The following is a 22,244-nucleotide window of genomic DNA, read 5'->3' on the forward strand; positions in this document are numbered from 1 at the left end:
CCTTCATTCCCTCTGTAATTTCTCCTTCGTTACATTTTAGATCCTTCCCTCCCCTTCCTCTATGCTGCTTCCTCTTGTTGCTTACCATGTTGATTATTTCCAAAGGATTGTTATAATGAGGTAGGTAGCTCTATAATTAGATTAATGAAGTAATGTAAATATGTCTTTGTTTGTGAACTGAAGCCTGCCATTAGAGCATCTAGATATTTTTGATTTGCCTGCTCAGAGTTGAACATTTCTTCCCAGTAAGTGCTTACTCTCTCTGATGGTATTGGTTATGGATTGACATCAGCCACTCTCACATGCTGTCATTCAGTTTGCTTCCTCATTTGCTGAGTGGTTTGTCTGGGCCACTAGAGGGCAGTCTAGTTTCTCCAATTTTGTAAACAATGCCTTTGCTCTGAGAACTGAGCTGCATCAGACAAGTAGGGGCAGCATAGCTGGGATCATTAGGACTCTATGTTCCTGCTGCTTTGGTATTGGCTGATAAATTTAAAAGTATTATAATTACATCAGTAATAATAGTTTTACAGAGAAAGACCATGTTGTTTTAGAATATGCTGGGAGATAATGTCTAAATCTTTTTTTATTAAGAATTTTATTACAAATGAGGAGCAGAAGGAGGGAGAACATGAGCAAGGATGTCAGGACTGCGAGGGGTGCACCCACCCACTGAGACGGTGGGGCTGATCTAACTGGAGCTCACCAAGGCCAGCTGGACTGGGACTGAAAAAGTACGGGATAAAACTGGACTCTCTGAAGATGGCAGACAATGTGGGCTGACTGAGAAGCCAAGGACAATGGCACTGCGTTTTGATCCTACTGCATGTACTGGCTTTGTGGGAGCCTAGCCTGTTTGGATGCTCACCTTCCTACACCTGGATGGAGGGCGGAGGACCTTGGACTTCCCACAGGGCAGGGAATGCTGACTGCTCTTTGGACTGGAGAGGGAAAGGGAGGGGGGAGGGAGGAGGAAAAGGGAGGTGGGGAGGAGGTGGAAATTTTTAATTAAAAATAATGCAAAAAGAAAGAATTTTATTACAATTTTTTCTCACATGAACCCTATATTTTACATACATTATAAAAAACTCCTTTGGCAATACAGTTTCTCTAGATGGTCCTGACTATTCTGGAATTCCCTATGCAGACCAGGCTGTTCTCAGTCTCACTGAGATCTTTCTACCTCTGCCTCCCATGTTCTTGGAATTAAGGTGTGTGCTTTCATACTCAGTTTAAAAATTACTGCTGGGCGGTGGTGGCGCACGCCTTTAATCCCAGCACTCGGGAGGCAGAGGCAGGTGGATCTCTGTGAGTTCGAGACCAGCCTGGTCTACAGAGCTAGTTCCAGGACAGGCTCCAAAGCCGCAGAGAAACCCTGTCTCGAAAAACCAGAAAAAAAAATTACATTTTAAATATCAATGGCGATATTATTACATATAAGAATGTGTTTGTAGGTATGACAGTCATCTCTTCACAATTGTAGAAAGCTTTGAGGACATTATGATAATCCAGACTCCATCCTCCATGGCTTTGTCAGCAGGAAAGAGTTTCCATCGACTATCACTCCAGGCAGAATAATGTTTTGCAGAGTCTGTTTTGCAGCAATATCCAAAGAATCATTTGGCTTTGCATCATCATAAACCTGAGCAGGCCCCTAAACTGCTGATTCTTTTGGCATCCACATGGGTATCTGGAGTTCATGACCATTTCACAGTCAATCTATCTGGGTCAGATTTCATTATCACCATCAGCAATGTCCATGCTGAATATATGAAAGATTATTGCTATCATCTACATTACAACTCTTCTCCCACAAGGTTTCACTTTCTAATACAAAGCTCCTATCTGAAGTTCAACATCTGTGTGTACCACACAGCCATGTATACTTTCTTCATCTCCCTTCCAGCCAGTATGCCTGGCACATTGATGAGCAAACTTCTATCATCCCACAGATTATTAATAAGCACAGTACTTCTAAGATTCATGAAGTACAATGTAGTTAAGTTCTATGAGTAATTGCTATTTCTTCTTCAAAAATTTACCACAGTTTCTGGCTTGAACTAAAGAAATTTATCATTTTTGTAGTTCTGGAATCCAGAAGTTCAATCCAAGACTCAATTACCTGAAGTTAAGATGTTGGTAGCCTATAATTCTGTTGAAATAAGAGCGGCGGGGCTGCGTCCCCAGCACCCGGCCGCCCGCATGGCTAGCTTAGCTTATGACCCGAAATAATTACACGGAAACTATATTCTTTTAATCACTGCCTGACCCATTAGTTTCAGCCTCTTATTGGCTAGCTCTTACATATTAATCTAACCCATTTCTATTAATCTTTGTAGCACACAAGCTGGCTTACCAGGAATGATCTTAACCTGCATCTGTCTGCAGTGGGACAATCATGGCGACTCACTGACTCAGCTTCTTTCTCCCAGCATCCTGTTCTGTTTTCTCCGCCTACCTACGGGCTAGCCTATGAAATGGGCCTAGGCAGTTTCTTTATTAATAAGAAATACAATGTAGGTAAGTTCTATGTGTAATTGCTATTTCTTCTTCAAAAGTTTACCACAGTTTCTGGCTTGAACTAAAGAAATTTATCATTTTTGTAGTTCTGGAATCCAGAAGTTCAATCCAAGACTCAATTACCTGAAGTTAAGATGTTGGTAGCCTATAATTCCATGTCAAGGCTTTAAGATGAATTAATTTTAACGTATATGGGTGCTTTGCCTGTATGTTTGTATTATACCTGATGCATACAGTTTCTACCAAAGCCAGAAGAGCATTTTAAGTTCCCTGTAACTGGAGTCACAAATAGTAGTGAACTGCCATTTAGGTCCTGGGAATTGATCCTGTGTACCTGGAAGAGCAATCAGTACTGTTAACTGCTGAGACATCACTCTAGTTCCTATGTTTCCATAATTAGGATCCGGAAGACACTATACCTTTAGTTTTTGTTTTTAAGATATTGGTGGGCTCCTTGCTCTCACAATTGCAACTGTTCTTCTTCATTATATTATTTTCTGGGTAAACTTTTGCCTAATTTCATCTAATTGCCAGTACTAACTACCCTCTCATATGGAACAGAAGGTTTGGCCTCATTGAAGAAGGGAAATAATATTATGGAATAGAGAATTATGTTGTTAACGTCATATAAATTATATCATCTGTGCATGTTGATGTAGTAGGAGATATCAGTGTGTGTCTTTTTTATACATTTGAGTTATATATTTGAGATCATGTCTGACTCTGTTCTTGTGTAGCATGGACTGTTTAGCATGGATTGGATGAAAATTCCTCTTCCTACTGCCATAACCTCCATTGGAAATGCTCAGATTGTAGGCAATGGTCAACAAGATGAGCGGATATATAATTCTTAAAACCTCAATATGTTGCAGATAAATAATTATTATGATGTTGGGGAAATATCATAAGAGGAAATTAGAAATATCAGCCAAAAAGGTTATTGCTGCATGTCTCACATCAGCAGTCATCCTACCAAAAAACTCAATTCAATTGAAGTGATAGTAAATTACAATCCCATCTACATACCACATTGTGGAGTTCTAGATATGCATTTGATTGTGTGCATAAATTATAACATACTTTATTATTATTTTTTGTTTTTTGAGACAGGGTTTCTCTGTGGTTTGAAACCTGTCCTGTAACTAGCTCTATAGACCAGGCTGGTCTTGAACTCACAGAGATCCGCCTGCCTCTGCCTCCGAGTGCTGGGATTAAAGGCGTGCGCCACCATCGCCCAGCCTATAACATACTTTAACAGAGCTTGGATCTGACACTGTTTCCAATTGATAACTCTAGGAAAAGCTATGTCCTGTAGGCTTCTTCATTTGAGGGCTAAAGGAGTAATAGGTTGTGAAGGGAAGTAGGTGAACTATAGAGCCACTCTGTCCATATATACAGCAGAGAGTATCACCATCAGTTGAAAGGTCAATGTTTTCTATACGGAACTCTAACGTCAAGATATTTAGCCTGATACTGACAAAAGCAGAGTCAGGCCCTTCATCTGTTCATCTAGTCATAGACCAGGCATCTTTCCTGGTCCAGTGGCCGTGGGTCTAGGACAGAGTTCATTCTCACTACCATCAGCACTCAGACTGAAGATGTGACAGGTTATTGCTTTACACATTGTTATAGTCTCTCCCTCAGTATTTCAGCCTAAATCACAAACTCCATTTAGAGCTCAGTCTGCTAGGCAGTGTCTGAAGCAGCATTTTCCCTCTCTCTACACAGCCTGTTATTCAAATAGTGTCCTCTCTGCCCAAGGACCTGTATGCAGCACCTTATACCTAATTAGAATTTAAGGTCCAAGAGAACACTCAGTGCTAAAGTATGTTTTAATCATTTTTAAGATACAAATCCTAATGAATCTCTTTATAGCATGCTTTTAAGACTGAAACTTTATGACTATTCTAATTTTTATGGCTGTGCTGCTTAGAAGAACAAGTAGTTTGGAAACAGTCCAGGAATGCTTCCTTCATATTAGTCATCCATTTCTAAATATTGTTTGTCTTGGATCTCAGGACAAGCTCAATCAAGATCTAAATTAATAAGTTGGGCATGGTTTTAAACATTCCAAAGCCATCATCTATAACTATCCTTTACATAAAGTCCTTTTCATATATTGAGACTTTCTGCTTTTCTTTGATTTGATATCTAGGTTCCGATGCCTTTTGTGATTAGGTTAGATCCATTCAGATAATTTCTCTCTTAATGTCACCATCTGTCATTATAGCTGCAATTACACCTGCCATTATATCTGCTTATAGATGGAACTTGGTGACTGTCCCAGAAAGGCAAAATCAAATACTTTATACTTTGTGGGTCCTAGATACAAATCTCTAGATCTGAGTTTATATCCTTGAAGAACTTCACAAATGAGGAAAGTAGAATGGGACCATGGAGGAGGGAGAAGTTATAACAAGAGAGCTAATGGGACACAGGCAAAAAAATGGAGAAATGGAAAAAAGTGATAGGAGATGAATCTAAGTGATGCAGAGACTGGGAGGTAATACAGAAGAAGTGGATAGGATATGGGACAGATAACCATAAGGATGTTTGGAAAAATTATAAGGAGATGAATAATTTTATGCTTAGTTGACATTACATATATAACATACATAAGTAAATATACATACATAAACATGAATTTGAATAGAGCTACACTACTTGTAATGGTACTACTAAGAGCCACAGACCATCTAAAACAAATTTCAGTTCCAAATATGGGAGAACTCATCTGACCTATAATGCATTGTAGGCCTAGAGATTCCCAATTCACTGTTTGCTATTGTAGTTGTCCTTGGTTTTCTCTCAGGATTTGAAAGTAAATAAAACCCTTTTTAAATACACCACATATTTTATTTACAGGAATTTGAAGAACCTGTCAGAAATTGACTTGGAAGACACTCCATGAGAACTACTTCATCCACTTTGTAAGTTTCAATATAAGCTACCCAGGGAGAAAAATATTCAACATTTCTGTTTGACTCTAAAGTCAATGATCCACAACCATGAAGGATTCAGAAAGATATCATGAATGTTGTAGTAGTTGCTAATTTGTATTTTCAGTGAGCAATAATAATGGCCTATTTGGATGTAAGGTTGGCTCAGTAGGACAGTATTTATGCCTGGTATTGTTAAATAAGGCAAGTACTTGTGTCTGGAGTTTTCATGGACCCTAGAAGAAAACCCACAAGAACTATTTTCCTAAGCCAATGTGAGTATTCTAAATAATTATGACTGTACCAACATACAACTGCAGCTCCTACTCCTCACCAAAGAATCTTAATTTTTAAATAGTAAGAAAGAATTTTAGACATCTGTACTTCTTCAAACTGCAGCGCATAGATGGCCACGAGTTGGCCAGCTGTCATTGATAAGGCAAATGCACCAGGGATAAAAATTTGACTTGTGTGAAAAGCAGTAACTAAGGACAGTCAGACTTTTCCTATTAGACATTAAAGAAAATGGATTTTTCTCCTTTTAGTTTCTATGTTTTCCCCTTACATACTGTGAAAACACATGTTTAACTGCAAGAGTCCTTGGATTTATAAGTCCCCAGTCTCCATGTATCCACTCTGAAAGAGCAGCAGTAAGTGATATCAAAGCACAATCTGAGTTCATCATAGCTATCACAAAGCAAAATACAAAGTTTCTCAAAGATAGAGAGCACAGCCCAACCTGTTAGACATTGATAGGGGCAGGTCTTCATTTCTCATGTTCTTGACCTTGAGATTGGGAACTTCCTTAAGTTTTCATTCTCTGTCTCTCATGCATATACATTAACCTTAGATCCCCACATACCCTCATAGCATCACATACATATACATTATTAAAATACTATGCACACAGAAAAAAAGAAAGACCACCTCAATCATGAGAATACAGACAAATGTTAATGTCATTGGAGGGATAGATAAATAATTATCAGGAAAAGAGATATCAATATGTCCGATACTATAAGCCAGAAACTCCAATATAGTTAAGTAGTAGAGGAAAAGGAAAATAAATAACAATCTAAAACACAAAATGATAATAAATAATAAACTTTTATTAATAATCTTATGTGACCCCAATTATGGGAGAATAATACATATTTTTAGACTAGGTATAAATGTTATATACAGCTATCTGTTTTCTTGAAGAAACTCATCTAACTAGGAACAGTACACATATGTTGAATATCAAGTGATAGAAGCAAATCTACAAAGAGAATGGGGGCCCCACACCAAGCTGGCATAGCTCTGTTGACATCTGTTACATTAGAATTTGAACAGTGCTCAATAAAAAGGAAATGAGTTAATAAAAGAACACAACAGTTTCATATACATACACATCAATCTTTGGGACTTTAGTATTTTAAAACAAACCTGGATAGATTCTGGGAGGCCCTGTTAGTCAGAGGTTGCAGACTACCATGGACTGGCAGAACTCTCCAAACTTAGAAACATAGAGGATATCTCTCTTAATACCTCTCCCCAGTTAAAGATGCCCTGTTCTCTACCTGGATTTATTTGGAGACTGTCTCTAGGACAGGAAGCCTGACCTATGTCTATATGACTGTTCAGACAGTTTCCTGCAGAAGCCTTAATCCTGTTATCCAAAGTTAATTAGACGTTGTGCTAGGAGATTTTTGATAGGACTTTGCTTCCACAGATGATAACCTAGACTTGTACTAGAAAATTTATGATAGGATCACACTGTTTAATACAAATTATATCATGGCTCAGCCACTGTTCTTATTTTTTTTATTTTCATTCACTTTGGAATAAAGTTGTTCTGCCTCACTGAAACGAACTCCCAGAAGGATATTTACCTAATGTTCATAGGACATTTAATGCTCTGTGTTACCACTTCTACCCCTTTGTACTAGTGAACTTGTGGCCAACAGACCAAAATGTAGAAGGGGTACCCACAGATATAATGGACAAAAAAGGTAAGATTTTCGTGATACAAAAGAAATAGGCAATTTTAACACAGTGCTCTTTTCTTTAGATTCAAACTCAATACTGTCAGAAAAATTTAAGAATTGAGCTATAGGAAAAATGAATTGTCACCATTAAATCTAAAATATATTCGATTTATCATGAATACATGTTTCTAAATATAGCTTTTGTCATTCCACCAATCATCTACAAAAAAGATTTCATTTTAGGCTACATGTAAGCCTTAAAATATAAGAGAATGCAAACAAAATAAGCAACTAATACAGAAAGAAATTACAGTGTCTGAATAATTAATTGGAGACTTCCATGTAGCCTCTTGAATGACCATGGGTTTATTGAATGAATAAGTAAGGGAGAGAAAATGAACAATTCATAGAATCAAATGAAAATGACAGCACAGTTATATAGAGTCTCTGAGAGTTAGGCATAGGCTGCTATGAGGAAAGTTTATGGCTTTGAATGCCTACATTCAAAAACCAGAAAGTCCTCAAGCAAATGACCAAATTCAGAGTGATCTCATATAAACATCAAATGACAACCCTCAAGGTGTAAGGGAATGATCAATTCAAACTCAGAGGAAGTCAGTGTTAGGAGGTGATAAGTATTATGGCAGAAATCAGGAAATAGAAATTATAATAACAGTATATAAATGTATTTTACAAGTTTGTTTTTTGAAGTAAGAGATGAACAATAGCATGCAAAGTAACCTAGAGAAAAAGAAAAATATCTAAATAATATCATAGATAGGAGACAGAGGCTTGCAACAGATTCAAATGAAATCTTGATGATCACTAAGTAGTATTTAAAAATCTTATACTTCTCCAAAAAAACTGGAAAATTTTGAACATACTGGCATGTTTCTAAAAACTAGTGCTGTAAAGTTAAATCAAAAGTATATCAACATCATCAGCAGAACCAGAGCAAGAAACACTTTTAAAGAGGCAATGTCTATGAAAGGAACTTAAAAGAGAACTTGGTGAAATAAAGGACATCCATCATATCTCTAAAAAATATGGAAGCTGAAATAGAATTCTTAAATATGAAAATGTTAAGTCATATTGCAAGAAGTATATCAAGAAAGATTAGAACTTCTTGTCTGTGTTAAAACACAGCTGGTAGGCCTCAACTAAGAATTGGCAGAAAAGGGGAGAAATGTACAATACCTTTTGGAAACTCTGGAGAGTCTACAGAAGGAGAAAAGTATGATGCCATCTAGGCAGAGCCTCAAGATCAGAAAGGAAACTTCTTCCAAAATGTCGAACCAAGGTTTTTGCACCCAAATAAAGGAAACGTGAATTCTTTCTTTGGATCACTATATGTGAAACTGAACCTCCAGCATGCCTTTACTGATTCTAATTCAGAGGTTATAAGAGAAAAATAAAGATTGGGAAATGAGCTAGATAGTTTTATTTTAGAGAGAAATAAGGTGAGGTTTTAATTTGAACATAAATACAAGAATTAAAATTTACATGAAAAGGGTCAAGGACAACACAGCTGCACACACTGAATCCCTCAGAGCATCTCAACAGAAAGAAATAGAGAAACTCCCTTGTCAAATACATTAGAAAATTGCTCTTCCAAAAAAGAGAGACCGAATAATAAAATCACAATTCAAGATGTACTTATGAAACATTTCCCAGGTCTGATTAATGATTTGATGGGTAAACAAGAATCCTTGCATTTCTCATGTTCAAGAAGAAATTCTACAGAGAAAATTTCAAAACTCATGGGAGAATAGATATAAGACAATGAGAACCATATACCGTAGATAAAGCATTTCATGGACTTAGGATGATTAGACAAGATTGAAATGGAGCATAATCAGAGACAGTAGGACTCCATTAGATAATATAGCAAACACACTATGTAACAGAATCTTAATAAAACATGAGAATTGAGAAATAGGACAGACTTGCCAAGCTAAAGAATAGGGAGCTAGACATGTTCCACAAAGAATAAAAATTCATACTAGATATTCTGTGGTAGCTGTACCTGCAGCAGGGAAGATTTGCCAGTTACTCTTGCAGATGAAATAAATGCAAGAAGAGATTTAGGTGGAAAATGGAATGTCATAACCTTATTAGAATTCAGATGAGAATGTGCCACTGCTTGGACAACATTTGAAAAATAAGTTTTCACTACACACCCATACAAAGATACCACCAGAGAAATATGTCAGAATTAACGGCCCTGAGCTAAAAGGACATAGCATAGAAAGTGGTGTATTTTACCAAAATCACTAACTGATCATATCTGAGACAACCTATAAGTAGGTTTCATAATGTCTGAAGAACATAATTAGAAAGGTTTACTACAAAAGGTCTGTCTCCTAGGCGACAGAGGAAGAAGAGATGTGCTCAGACTGTGCCACATTTTATAGACTAATTGGGCATGTAATTTTCATTTCCTGTATGATAGAAAATCATCTCGTTCATATAAAATGAGGAGAGGAATATTTACATCATATTGGGATCAATATCATCAACTGTCAGCTGAGTTATAGAGCTTCTTCAATATGTAAGACCACAGTTGTTGCTTATGCATGGCAAAACAGTTCTCTCTGGCTTTTATTGACCTGATAGAAAGTGACAAGTAATGGTGTAAATTAATATATCCATGAATGTAGTCCAGATCTAGCAAATGACAGTTTTAATTTTTTTGCATTTCTAACGTTAAACAATATAACTTTTTTCTGCTGAAAAATGAATATTATGCTGAATAGAAATAATAAAAACATAAATAAAATATCTAGTTTATTTTGTAATCACTTTTTAAAAGTACATCATGAATGTTTAAATTAATAGTAAAACAAGCCCTGTTTGTTCTACAGTATTTCTCCCAATCTGTATTACAGACCCCCCTGCTGGAGAGAACCTTCCACACAGTCGGTGCCTTCACTACATGATCCTGGTCATCCATGGAGACACAGTCGGTGCCTTCACTAGGTGATCCTGGTCATCCATGGAGACACAGTCGGTGCCTTCACTAGGTGATCCTGGTCATCCGTGGAGACAAAGTCGGTGCCTTCACTACGTGATCCTGGCCATCCGTGGAGACACAGTCGGTGCCTTCACTAGGTGATCCTGGTCATCCATGCAGATGGTGCAGGTGATAAGAGAACAAATGGTTCTCTGAGCACCAGACAACATGATAGCTGCATAGTGATTATGACTTTTAGTCATTTTTTAAATGTCAAGAGAAACTACATATAAGAATGTAGTAGAATATATTCTAAATTAATAGCGCATTTTGATTTGGACTTCATTCTAACTGTACATGTCAGTAAATGTATTTCAAAACTTGCATGGAAGTATTTTACATAAGGGACAGGTGAGCAAGTCCTAGTGAACATGTAAAAAGGTGTCATGAAATAAATGGCCTCTTAATTACAAGAAGTGTAATTAATGTCTTAATTCCAACATTTTGTAATTTGTTTTCTTTCTGGGAGGGAAGTAAAAATGCATTAGTGTTTTTAATTTTTCTTGTACAATATATCAAAGTTAAAATAAAGAAATTTATTTAAGAAAAGAGTGAAACATAAGACTTATGGGTGTGTTTTCTGAACTCTGATAGCAGTTTTAAGAAGAGATAACCTTAACACGCCTGGAAATGTTCCAAGCCATAGAAAGAGAAGTAAAATAACCAGACTTATTATACGGAGACAGGACTTTCCAGATATCAAAATAAGGAATAAAAATGGGAAAACGTCAGGGATGAGAGATGAATTTCTCTGATTAAGAAAGGGACCTCCTAATTCTTGCAAATGAAATATAAGAACACATTAAGAGGAATGTAAACTGTAATGAAGTTGGTTTCTATGCAAGGATGAAAGGGTGGCTCAAACACAGAAATACTAACTCAAAATCAGCACAAAGCTGCTTAAGAAGATGAAATCTTGTCATTATCTTGGTAAGTGTAGAACACTTCTTTAAACTCAGAATAAATCCCAAAATGAACCAGCAGTCGTAGGATCATTCCTGATTATAGCTAGGAATAAAGAGAACAGTAACTGACATGTGCAGCCCTGTCTGCACCTTCTGCTGGAAGATGGCAGAATACTTGTTTTCTTTCGTCAGTACTGAGACAGAAAATATCAACTCTTCATTTCATGTTTTTTTTTAATTGGAACATGTCATTACAGAGACAGATGTTTTCAGTTGCACAATAAACTGACCTTTAGCCAGTCCGTCTTGATTGAAAACATCAACAAAACCTCAAACAATAAACAGACAGCAGGTGGCTCACAATCTTCTATGAACAATATGAACACAGGACCATTATGATGGGTTCTTTGAAGAAGTCTTCACTGATGTGGAACAAAAGTACTGGTTGAGAAGAATGTTTTCAATAACCTTAGGTCCCACCTGGTAGGGAACATGCATACCAAGATTTCCTAGAAGAAGATAATGAGGAAGCTATGAAGAAATTGTATAAGCCTTATTTTAATAGGCAGCTGATCCACTTACATATGTCCTGGGAGTCTAACTTCAGAAAGGCCTGCACTCTGTGTTTCAAAATGAGAGAGTGCACAAAAGAGGTATCTGCAGTTTCCTGTCTCTGAAGCATCTCCTGAGAGGTAAGGGAGCTGTGTGAATGACAGCTCAAGAAGCATGATCTAGGTACCAAACCCTGGATCTGCATTGTTGATTGATGGACCAGGTCCTTGTAGCAGAAGAGGTGGTAAGCATGAGAGAATGACAGATCCAAGCAATTATGAACTAGGCTTTTTTTTTTTACTGTGTTTATTAGAAAGTGTTGTAGTTGACTGACAAGCTAGTTAAAAAATGGGCTTAAAAAACAATAATGAGTCTATTTAAACTGTTCACCTGGTCTTTTTTTTTTAACCTAATCTTGATTTAAGACTCTCTCACCTGTACCAATGGAACTGAATCAAAGACCTGGATATTAATCAACATACACTATGAAGACCTGATTTTTGAAAAAAAAAGAAGCAAAAATTATACAATGAATAAAAGAATGCATCTTCAACAAACGCTGCTGGCATAACTGAATGTCAACATGTAGAAGAATGAAAACAGATACATATCTATCCCCATGCACAAAATCCAAGTCCAAATGTATTAAAGACCTCAATATAAATCTGACCACAGTAAATCTGATAGAAGAGAAAGTGGGAAATAGTCTTCAATGCATGGGCCCAGGAGACCACTTTGTAAATATAACCCCAGTAGCACAGACACTGAGAGCAATAATAAATAAATGGGACCTGCTCAAACTGAGAAGCCTCTCTAAAGCAAGGGATACAGCCAATAAGACAATATGTAGGCAGCCTACTGAATAGGACAAAATGTTCACTAACTCCACATTAGACAAACAACTGATCTCCAAAATATATAAAGAACTCGAGAAATTAGATATCAAAATTCTAAATAACCCAATTAAAATATGGGTTACAGAACTAAGCAGAAAATTCTCAACATAAGACTATCAAATGTCCAAAAGATATTTAAGGAAATGGTCAACATAGTTAGCCATCAGAGAAATGCAAGTTAAAACAATTCTGAGATACCAATTTACACCTGTCAAAATGGCTAAGAACAAAAACACCAATGATAGTTTATGCAAGAAAGGATGTATAGTAAGGGGAATACTCATCCATTGCTGGTTAGAATGCAAACTTATACAATCACTTTGAAAACCAGTATGGCAGTTTCTCATAAAATAGTGAATCAACCTACCTCAGTATCCAGCAATACCTCTCTTGGAAATATACCCACAAAATGCTCAATCATACTACAAAGGCATTTGTTCAACTATATTCATAGCATCACTATTTGTAACAGCCAGAACCTGGACACAACCTTGATGCCCTTCAACTGAAGAATGAATAAATAAAATGTGGCACATTTACGCATTGGAGTACTACTCAGCAGTAAATTAAAATGACATCTTGAATTTTGCATGCAAATGGATGCAATTAGAAAATACTATCAATAATGAGGTAACCCAGACCCAAAAAGATAAAGATTGTATGTACTGACTCATATTTGGATACTAGATATAAACAATGGTTATTGAGCCTATAGTTTGTGATCCTAGAGAAGCTAAGAAATAATGTGAGCCAGAGGATAAACATATATAGATCCACCTGGAAAGTCAAAACAGACAAGATCGCCTCCCAAATTGGAAGTATGTTGGTGGGGGTAAAAGGAAGGGTGAAAGGGAAAGAGGGGGGAGAGAGGGAGGTGTGATGAGAACTTGAGGAAATGGATAGTCAAGACAGAGTATGGATAGAGATGAGAGCAAGGAAAGACAAATCTTGATTCAGGGAGCCATTATGCAAATAGCAAAAAACCTGGCCCTAGAGAACTTTTCAGGAATCCACAAAGATGACCCCAGCTAGGACCCTAAGCAATAGAAAAGAGGGTGCCTGATATTGAACTGCCATATAGTCAGACTAATGAATATCTTAAATATCACCATACAACCTTTATCCAATAGCTGATGGAAACAGAAGCAGAGACCTGCATTAGAGCACTGGGCTATCTCCCAAAGTCCAGTTGAAGACTGGGAGGAATGAGAATATTAGCAAAAAGATAAAGAACATGTTAGGTACCCCTAGTGCAACAGTTTACCTGAGTAAATACAAGCTCACAAACTCCAGCCAGACTGGGAAGGAACAAGCATAGATCCAAACTAGTCCTTCTGATTGTAGCTGACAGTTGCATGTCTGGGGCAGACTGAGGAGCTACTAGCAATTGCACCAGGATATGTCCCTACTGCATGTACTCACATATTGGGAACATATTCTTTTTGGATCAATACCTTGCTCAGCCCAAGTAGAGTAGAGAGGCCTTGGCACTTACCCATATCAATGTGCCTTTCACTCTGAGGACTGGATGAGGGCAGGGTGGGAGGAAATGTGGAGGAAATGGTAAGAAGGGAAGGCGGGAGAACTTGGCCTGGTATGTATAATAAAAAAGATAGTTTATTTTCTTTTTAACAAAAGTAAATAAAAAAGAAAATCTAAATGAAACTGAACTAGTACAGAGCCTAAAGTGTTAATTGGAAACTTCCCAGTAGCCACTTGAATTACCATAGACTGATTGAAGAAGTCAGGGAGAAAAACATACAGCACAACAAGTGAAAATGGCAGCACAGCTTCCCTGCATCCTTGAGAGGCAGCTATGAGACACGGAGAGGAAAGCTGATGGTTTTGAAAGCCTACCTTTAAAAACCAGAAAGACCTCAAATAAATGACCAGATCCAGAGAGATCTAAAAATAGCACACCTAGTGATGAGCCTCACAATCTAAGATAATGGTCAAATCCAACTCAAAAGAGGTCAATCATAAAAGGTAATAAATATTACTGTATATTACTGTAGGAATTAATGAAATGGAGATTAAAATGTATAAAAATATTGCAAGAGTATCTTCTTTGAATAAATAGATACATATTAGCATGCTAACTAACCTAGAGAAACAGAAAGATAAAGTTAATAAAATCAGAGATAAAAGTGAGAGGGTTGCGATGTAATCAAATGAAATCCAGATGATCACTAAGATACAGTTAGAAATCTTATACTTTATCCTGTACTGGAAAATCTAGAAGAAATAGGTATGGTTCTACATGCAACTGTGATAAAATTAAATCAAAAGGTTATGAAGAACTTCATCAGAACCATAGCAACAGCAATATAAAAGTGTAAATAAAATGTCTGTCAAAAGCACTCAAGACAGAACTTGGGGACATCAATGAAGTTCATCATGTAAATGTAAAAAAATATAAAATCTGAAACAGATATTCTTAAGCATTAAAATGCTATGTTAAATGACAAAAAGAATGACAAAGATGATAAGAACCTAAAATCTATAGATGCCAAGGTAGAGTAGGTTCATGCTACAGCAAAGACGACAGCACTTAAGTAAGAACTGACAAAAAAGTGAGAGAGTTACAAGAACTTTTGAAAACTCTGGAGAGGATGCAGAATCAGAGAAGAATGATGGTGTCTAGGCACAGCCCCAGGACCACAGACAATGTTTCTTTTACTATTATTATTTTTATTTTTTTCTCTTCAAAAATTTATACTTCCTCTCTCCCCCCCCACCCTCCTCCCTCCCTGTCCCTCCTTAAGAGAGGGTAGGGACCCCTGCCCTGTGAGAAGTCCAAGGCCCTCCTCACTACATCCAGGCCTAGGAAGCTGTGCATCCAAATAGACAAGGGTCCCCAAAAGCCAGTGCATGCAGTAAAAACAAGTCCCAGTTCCTTTATCAATGACTTCTCAGCCAGCCCCCATTGTCAGCCACATCCACAGAGTCCAGTTTGATCACATGGTCATTCAGTCCCAGTCCAGCTGGATTTGGTGAGCTCCCATTAGAAGAGGCACACTGCCTCAGTGGGTGGACCAACCCCTAGTGGTCCCGACTTCCTTGCTAATCTTCTCCCTCCTTCTGCTCTTCAACTGAACAGTGGAAGCTCAGTCCCTTGCTCTGATGATACTTTTGTGGAATGGATGAAGAAAAACCTTTTGCACCCAAATGGGGAAATGCAATCTCTTTCCCTATAAATCTTCATGCCAAACTGTTCCATCACTATGCCCTTACTCATTCCTGAATATCAGAGGTTCTATGAGAAAACTGCAAGTTGAGAAATAAATTAGACAAATTGATTTCAAAGAGAAATAAGGTGATGATATAATATGCAACTTCAAAGAACATTTTTAAAACTTCATGAAAATGTTTGCAGGTGACTATAGTGGCATTTCAATTGTATTTTAACAAACAAAGCTTGCTTGGTGTTCAGGAGAGTGAAACAGCCACATTGGTCAGCCTCACAGCAAGGCAGTGATAACACACATCATTAATTCCAGTAGCTACATTCATTTAGTTATTGCCATAGAAATCAGGCAGGGCTTGCCTTTAATCCTAGAACTAGAGAGGATTATAAAATGGAAAAAACATCTCTCAGATATAGCACCATTCTGAGATTTCTGGAGGCAGGATTGCCATTTTAGGCCTGAGGTTGAGGTAACAGTAAGTGGTTGGCTGCTTGACTTTTGTGGTCCTCAAGTTTAAGCACAACTCCTTTCCCTGAATTTCATTGTATCGTGCATTAGATGACATTGTGCACACATTAAACGGCACAGGAATCTCCTTAGAGACAAATAGAGAAACTCTTTTACCAAAATGTCTTAGAAAAATCCTCTTCCAAAGTAGTCAAACTGAGTCACAAAATCAGAACTCAAGAAACACTTACAAAACATCTCAAGGGTCAAGTAAATGATCTGCAGTATAAATAAGAATCCTTGATTTCTCAAATTGGAGAAGAAATCCTACAGGACAGGTTACAAAACTCTTGGGAGAATGAAAAGAAGTTAATGAAAACCATACACCAGGGATGAAACATTTCATGGCCATAGAAACGATGATCAAGCAGACGGAATATAAGCAGAGAGAACAAGAAATGAAGCAGCTCATGGAACATACACAGCAAGTAGTAGAAACTGAGTAAAAAAAGGAAGCTGAACAATGGAAGAGAGTTTCACACTTAAAAAATCAGGAGCTGGAAAAATTCTGCACAGAATTATACTTCATACTAGATGCACTGCGGGCAATGCAATAATAATTGCAGATATGCCATTGTTCTTGCAGATGCAGTGAGTACAGCAAGAATACTGGTTGGAACTTGAATTTGAGTGACCTCATTGGAGGGGAGATGAAGTCAACTGCAACCTGAGATAAGAGCTCCCAGGGCTGTACTCAGAGTGGCAAAAAGAATGTCTTCAGATTAGCTGGGACTTACAAGAAGTTCTTATTTATCTGAGTGCTAGACTTTTATTTCTGTGAGTAAAAAAAATCAAATATATATGTTTTATGATGGTACCTTTTTATTTTACTTCATCTTGAAAATTTTTGTTCTAAAAATCTCTCTGTCTCTACATAGTTACATCACTTCACAGACAGCTATCTATTTCTTTTCACATATATAAAATTCTCTCCTACACTGCAATGCATCTCTAGTTACAACTACTTTCAGAGTTACACCCCTCCATACATTCTCCATATAGTCTTCCCAGAGATACTTACCTTCATACTTCTCATTTACACAGCCACATCTTTTTCCACAGAATTTCATTCTCCACATGGTCATATACTTCTTCCTTCACATGAATCTCTCCTACAGACATATCTGTCTTTGAAACAGTTACAAGTTCGATATCTCTCTACCTACTCATCAGGTACATGTCTTCACATCTCTCTTTCTCTCTCTCTCTCTCTCTCTCTCTCTCTCTCTCTCTCTCTGTGTGTGTGTGTGTGTGTGTGTGTGTCTGCATGTAAAGCTACATTTCCCTTTCAGCATGCATCCATACACACCACACACACACACACACCAACAAAAAGAAAAGAAAAGAAAGAGAGAGAGAGAGAGAGAGAGAGAGAGAGAGAGAGAGAGAGTCTCATTTCTATCACATTTATATCCATTCACAGCAAAGCCTCTGGACAAATACGGATCACATTTTTAGGGTCACACAGCAATTCTTAAGTAAACAGTAAGAAAGAGAGCCATAGAGATTACACAGTTTCTCCCAGGCTAGGGAGGTTGTGCTGACTGGGAATGGTGAGTAAATTAAGCACATAATTCTGAGGGATCAGTGTTCCCTGACAGCCAGTGACATTGTAATAAAGGACTTGAACAATAAACAATTAGTTGTTTTGTCTTTAAGGTTAGGAGTATGTACAGGAGTCCTTTACTACTGGCTGTTATGTCTACCAAAGCTGCTTCATTCCTGACCTTGAAACCACAATAAACCCCTGGAAAGTTTTCCTTGTGTATTCATCTCTGGGGACAACCAGTTTTTTTTTCTAATTTGTCCTAAAGTCTAAAATTAGCTATCTTTGTGACTTAGAATACTATTACTTTCAGTAATACTCAGTTCAAGTAATGCAAATTATCCTAGTATAATTTCTATTCATCGAAAATTATACATATAAGCAGAAATCATCTGCCTGTTAATCCCCATCCATATTTTTCCCTTGTAGATGGAATATTTTCAAAGATAAACCAAAAAGCAATGGAAAAAATATCCATAGTTGTTATTAGGGAAGGAACATGTGCATGTAAAAAAATAAAGACAGATACACTTATTTATAGGCAATAGTCTTTTAAGCCTTGTTTTACGAGATTCTCTATCAGATAGTTGCTCTTCTGTTGAGTAGACCTTGAATAACAACTACAATCTGCTTGATGGTGAATCTTCTCCAGCCAATGGTCTTTGAGAGGCTGGACAGGTTGAGGCATGGCTTTGGGGTGGGCAAGGCCACCCACTCTTCTTTCTTTTCCCCACAAGTTACACCTGAATGTTGGACCCCATTCTTATTTATTTGCTATTATCTGTGAGTTCCCTTCTAATAAAGAAAAACCTTGGAATGCTCTATTTGGAGTTAGCTTGGGATTATTTGACTTCCTTTGGCCTCATTTGATAGGTTTTGCACCATCTAATATATATTTTCAATGTCCTCTGGTAAAGTCACCGATGCCAGAAACTATCAGCAAAACGATGACACCGTTGGCACAGCTTTTGAAAAATAAGGATCCATTGTACAATCATATATAAGTACTAACAAAGGTCTTAATAAAATAAATAAGACAAACATAAAGTTTGTCACTTCATGAGCATGAAAACAGATGTTAGGGGAGGGAGCTTGCTCTTCCTGCTGCCCAGCAAGATTAGACTCAAAATAATAAGTGAATTTTATTTGGCCATGTGAGTGCCAATATGTTCTATGGAGCCTGCTTGGTTGTTTCCTGCTGCCAAGCCATGGAATAAACACACAGAAACTGTATTAATTAAATCACAGCTTGGCCCATCATCTCTAGCTTCATATTAGCTACCTCTTATATTAATTTCACCCATTTATTGTAATCTGTATATCACCACGATGTCGAGGACTACCGGCAAAGTTTCAGCATGTCTTTCTGTGGTGGAGGCTCCATCACTTCTCTCTGACTCTGCTCTTCTTCCTCCAAGCATTCAGCTTAGTGTTCTTTACCTACCTAAGTTCTGCTTTGCTATAGGTCCAAAGCAGTTTCTTTATTCATTAATGGTAATCATAGCACACAGAGGGGACTCCCACATCACCTTCCCTTTTCTCTTTAAATGAAAAGAAAGGTTTTAACTTTAACATAGTAAAATTACATATAACAAAACAGTTATCAAGCAAGAATTACAGTGATGACTACTTGAAGAAATCCATTCCATTTTGTTTCCCTTCAATCTTTCCAAACTTAGAGTCCTGTTTCAATTTCCTGATGTTGTGGGGAGGAAATACTTCTTTGTTCCTGCTGGGTTTACCTTTGCTTTGAGATGAACACTTTTCTCATTGCAATCTTAAATCCCCAGGATTTCCACATAGTGAATTCTGGGGTACTCTTTGTATTTCTATTCCTCTATTATTCTGGAAACTGGAGAACAATGTGCACTCAGCATAAGAGTGACTTTACGCATGAATGATAGCAAACCCATTTAGCCTCAATTTTCTCTTTCATGGTTTTCCACTTTTCCCCTCTCCAATCATCCCTTCTTTTACTTCATGTTTTCTTATTCTATGTTTCTTTTGCTGTTGTGAATTTTTGAGCATATTTTATCATTTCCCTAGTGCTGTTAATCTGAGATAGTTTTCCTAACACTTCTGCAACAGCAAATTGGGTTAATATGTCTTGGATTTTAAGACAGTGTTGTTATTAGAGTACCTAACAGATTTCTGTTGGAGAGCTATAAGCTGATGTCTTTCAGTGATCATTCTGCCTGTGGTGTTATTTTTGTCTGTTGATTGTCACTAGCCACTCAATCACACTGCTCAGACATTTTCTTATGTATTTGCTGACTGTTTTGCATGGGCCCTTCCTGGTCAGGCCAGCTGCTAGGAATTTATAAACCAGACTTTTACAGTGTGAACTGAGATGCATGAGATTGGCAGGAGGAGCAAGATGAAGTCACAAACAAATGTCCTCATGTCGCTGCTGCTCTGGGTGTCTGGTGAGAAATGCTATAATTTTTTTCAGAATCACTTCTTTGTATATTAGAAGTTTAATATGTGTGCTAGGACATAATATTTTTTAAAGTATTGCATAAGATATACACTGACAAGGTGACATTCCAAAGTTATTAAATGATCAATTTCAACTGTTACTATATTATGTGATTGCATATTATAAATCTTCATTTTGTATTCCTTATTGCAGGTGCCTGTGCAGATATCGTAATGACCCGTTCTCCATCCTCCATTGCTGTGTCAACAGGAGAGAAGGCCACCATCAGCTGCAAGTCCAGTCAGAGTCTTTTATACAGTAAAGATCAAAAGAACTACTTAAGCTGGTACCAGCAGAAGCCAGGGCAGACTCCTAAACTGCTAATCTACTTTGCATCCACTCAACACACTGGGGTCCCTGATCGCTTCGTAGGCAGTGGATCTGAGACACATTTCACTCTCACAATCACCAGTGTCCAGGCTGAAGATATTACTGCCAGCAGTTGTATAAATCTCCTGCCACAGTGCTTCAGCCTCCAACAAAAACTTCTGAGAGTCTCAGCAGCTGCCTGCACCACAGGCTGCCCTTCACCCGCACACTTCTCCCTTCTGCCTGGGAGACAATGAGCCTAAAACTCTGATCAAAATATTTTCAGAGCTGGGCAAGATATACGGTTTAAATGTCTCTTAATTCTTTAGGTATGAAAATCTTGTATGTGAAAATGCAGAGGAGAATTCAGTATTATCTTTCTATATCTTTTGTACCCCAATACCACAAACTCTGTTGCTTGAATATGAGGGATTTATATTTCTGTAGTTTAGGACTTCTGTATCGATCATAGGACTCTCTGGTCTGAAGTGATGGTGGTGACAAATTGTGTTTTGCTTTGGAAGCTGTGGGAAAGGGTTTTTTCTACTTTGCATGTTCTTTAGGGCTTTCTTACATCCTTAATGGTTACAATCTCTTCTGTATTTTTCTTTTAACTTCTACTACATTTTTAGTAGATCAAATAATTCTTTGTCAATATGAGTGTGCATTTCTGTTTTGTGAGCAAGTGTGTGCATATTTCTAGGTTCACATGTGACATGACCTTGTTCTGGAGATCAGAGATTAGCTTGGACTTGATTGTCCCTTTGTCATTTGGGCTCTGGGAAACAAATCATGTTTGATAACAGGATTGGCGTGAAGCATCTTTGGTATGTGAGCCATCTTGCAGTCCTTTAAATTATTTTATTAATGTAAATTAATTATACACAATTTTCTTTTTTTATTTATTTATTAAAGATTTCTGCCTCCTCCCCACCACCGTCTCCCATTTCCCATTCCCCGATCAAGTCCCACTCCCTCACAGTCCGAAGAGCAATAAGGGTTCCCTGACCTGTGGGAAGTCTAAGGACCACCCACCTCCTTCCAGGTCTAGTAAGGTAAGCATCCAAACTGCCTAGGCTCCCACAAAGCCACAGTTACCCTGATACCAAAACCACACAAAGACCCAACCAAGAAAAAAGCCATATGATCATTTCATTACATGCTGAAAAAGCATTTGACAAAATTCAACACCCCTTTATGATAAAGGTCTTGGAGAGATTAGGGATACAAGGGTCATACCTAAATATAATAAAAGCTATATACAGCAAGCCGACAGCTAACATCAAACTAAACGGAGAAAAACTCAAAGCCATCCCACTAAAATCAGGAACACGATAAGGATGTCCACTCTCTCCGTACCTCTTCAATATAGTGCTTGAAGTTCTAGCAATAGCAATAAGACAACATAGGGGATCAAGGG

General features: G+C 37.6%; 1 pseudogene; it reads left to right on the top strand.

Moving 5' to 3' along the window:
* Positions 1-20,413: 20,413 nt before the first annotated feature.
* On the top strand, positions 20,414-21,095 carry LOC101994526 (annotated as a pseudogene).
* Positions 21,096-22,244: the final 1,149 nt, after the last annotated feature.

Source organism: Microtus ochrogaster (genome assembly GCF_000317375.1).
Source record: "Microtus ochrogaster isolate Prairie Vole_2 chromosome 14 unlocalized genomic scaffold, MicOch1.0 chr14_random_3, whole genome shotgun sequence".
Lineage (NCBI taxonomy): Eukaryota > Metazoa > Chordata > Mammalia > Rodentia > Cricetidae > Microtus > Microtus ochrogaster.